The 3,168-nt window shown below is 41.7% G+C and overlaps 1 pseudogene; it reads left to right on the top strand.

Annotated features, from left to right (window-relative positions):
* The first annotated feature begins 860 nt into the window (after nt 1-860).
* On the top strand, nt 861-2,106 carry LOC116638632 (annotated as a pseudogene).
* Nucleotides 2,107-3,168: the final 1,062 nt, after the last annotated feature.

Here is a 3,168-nt window from a genome sequence, read left to right as displayed (position 1 = left end):
AATTTGAGAGATGAGTGATACCATAAAGCAAAAGAATATTAGAATAATTGGGGTCCCGGAAGAAGAGGAAAGAAAGAGAGAAGCAGAGGGTATTTTGGAACAAATTATATATGAGAACATCCCTAATCTGGGAATGGAAACAGGCATTCAAGTCCAGGAGGCACAGAGAAGCCCTCTCAAAATCAACAAAACTAGTCAACACCTTGATATATGATAGTGCAGCTTGCAAATTTCAGAGAAAAAGCAAAAATCCTGAAACCAGCTCAGGACAAGAGTTCCTTAACCTACATGGGGTAGAAACATAATAGGCTGGCAGCAGACCTATCCACAGAGACCTGGCAGGCCAAAAAGGATTGTCATGATATATTCAGGGTGCTAAATGAAAAACTGTGCAGCCAAGAATACTTTATCCAGCAAGGCTGTCATTCCAAATAGAAGGAGAGATAAAGAGCTTCCAAGACAAAGAGAAACTAAAAGAATTTGTGATCACTAAACCAGCCCTTCAAGAAATATTAAAGGGGATCCTTTGAGTGAAGAGAGAGCCCAGAAGTAACATAGACCAGAAAGGAACAGAGACATTATACAGAAACAGTAAGAGACATGGAGCCTGCTTAATATTCTCTCTCTCTCCCTCTGCCCCTCCCCACCACTTCTCTAAAAGAAAAAAAAAAAGGAAAATCCAAAAAGAAAAAGATATCAGGCATGCTAATAGGAAAATTCGTATTAAACAGGCATAAGGAAGACCTCATTGAGGAGAGATTAGAATAATGCCAAAAGTAGATGAAGCTATTGGGCAAGCACACATATTTTAAGCAGGGAAACCCTGCCTGATGTTGTCAAGAAATTGCAAGGAAGCCGGTATGGCTGGAGCCAAGGGAGCAAGTATGGAAGTAACAGAGAGGCCAAAGGGGCAATAGAAGGTCAAATCATTGTAAGAACTGGGTCTTTTTCTCGAAGCAAAATGGTATCACTGCAGGGTTTTAAGCAGAGAAATGTGCTGTGCTGACAACAGACTTAGCAGAGCAAGAGTGGAAGTAGGAAGAATTCTGAGTTCAAGACTATGATTTAAGTGATAGACAATAGCAGCTCAGAACAAGATGGAAGGAGACATGGTGGGAAAAGAGATCATATTCTGCATATATTTTGAAGGCAAACAAATGTTTTTCTAACAGATTAGGTGTGAGCTGTGAAATTATAATTTTTTGGACTTCCATGTTTCTGGCCTGGGAAACTGGAAGGAAGTGCTCTTCACAGATGACCTGGGCCATATTTCCCAGTGGTGCTCCATCATGGCTGGGAGTCTGACAGACATGATTTTCACCATTGTGATATCTCCTACAGACCTCATCAAATCCAGGCTAATTGTGCAGAATGTGCTGGAACAACCTTACAAGGGTATCCTCTGTGTTTTTTCTACTATTTATCAATAGGAAGGGTTCCTGGCCCTTTATCAAGGGGTTTCCTTTACTGTTTTAAGTTCTATTTCCTTCTCTGCTGTCTCCCTTCTAGTTTTCACGAACCAAGAGAAAATTAGGACTTTACCCTGAGATCGGTTCTCTCTCCTCTAGAACTTTGCCAGTGTCTGCCTGGCTACTGAGGTAGCCCAGACCCTCTCCTTTGCCTTCAACATGCTGAAAAGAAAGGTGAAAGCTCAGACCCTCTCACTGTGGAGTAGTAGATGTCCATTTCTCAGAAGCAATGGACTTCTTCCCACAGACAGTGAAAGCCTCAGGGTTATTGGGACTCAAGAATGGACTGTCAACTCACTGAAGATCCTTCCATATTTTGGAGTTATGTTTGGCAACTTTGAGTTAGAATCTGTCTTTACTAAAATTGTTACATTGTGTCTCCTCTGACATATAAACTAACTCCAGGGCTGGATCAGAGTAGAAGCCCCAGGAATCATGGGTATTAAAAAAGTTCTTCAGGGGTGCCTGGGTGGCTCAGTTGGTTAAATGTCTGACTCTTGATCTCAGCTCAAGTCTTGATCTCAGGGTCATGAGTTCAAGCCCCTTTTTGGGCTCCATGTAGGTGTGGAGCCTACTTAAAAAAAAAAAAAAGTTCTTCAAAACAGGACAACTTAAGTCTAAAGAACAAATACTTTAAAATCAAATAGAAGTTTACTGACTGAGGGGTGCCTGTGTGACTCAATTGGTTAAGCATCTGCCTTTGTCGCAGGTCATAATCCCAGGGTCCTGGGATTGAGCCCTGCATCAGGCTCCCTGCTCAGAGAGGAGTCTACTTCCCCCTCTTCCTCTGCCCTTCCCCCTGCTCGTGTTCTCTCTCTCTCTTTCTCTCCCTCCTCTCTAAAATAAATAAATACAATTAAAAAAAAAAAAAGAAATGGGGGCACCTGGGTGGCTCAGTCAGTTAAGCATCTGCCTTAAGCTCAGGTCATGATCCCAGAGTCCTGGGATTGAGCCCCGATTCAAGCTCCCTGCCCAGTGGGGAGACTGCTTCTCCCTATCCGCCTCCCTCTGCTTGTGCTCTCTATCTCTGTCTCCCTCAAATAAATAAATAAAATCTTAAAAAAAAAAAAAAGAAGTGTATTGACTGAAGGCATGCTGCAGTCACAGGTAGATGTTGCATCATATTGTGCACACACAGAGTGATGAGAGGATACTGTTGTCTGCTGCTCTTGGAAATGTGAAGATTCATCCATACACTACTTCTGAACTCCAAACTGATATGCCTGTGAACAGTGCTGTGATGTGCCACGGGAAGGTTTCCCAACATGACTGTTTCGTGAAGGAATTCCACCAGACTTGATAGCAAAACCTAGCAGTAATGAAATGTACATTTTCACTCTGAATGTAAATGTGCAATTTACACAACACCAAAGAAACGTAATTGCCATGACCTCTTGAAGCAACAAACAGTTGAAGTGGCTGAGCAGATACCTGTCATGAGCTCAGCCACAGGGTCACAGCTTGCACTAAACCACATCAGCCTAGTTTTGCTCATTTTGACCCAAGACTTCTCAATAAAATCATTCTGGAATTCATAATCTCTGCTGACTTCTGAGTACACACACCACAGTATAAATTATGCCTTAGTAAGAAACTAAATGAAAATATTTAACATTTAAAAGTTTAAAACATTTAAAAGTTATCACTATTCTAGTAGAACCATGCTTCTTTATTAAATGTGAAGCAGCCCAGACTGTTT

This window comes from Phoca vitulina, unplaced genomic scaffold, assembly GCF_004348235.1.
Source record: "Phoca vitulina isolate PV1807 unplaced genomic scaffold, GSC_HSeal_1.0 scaffold16, whole genome shotgun sequence".
Classification (NCBI taxonomy): Eukaryota; Metazoa; Chordata; class Mammalia; order Carnivora; family Phocidae; genus Phoca; species Phoca vitulina.
This window is presented reverse-complemented; position numbering and strand designations above follow the sequence as displayed.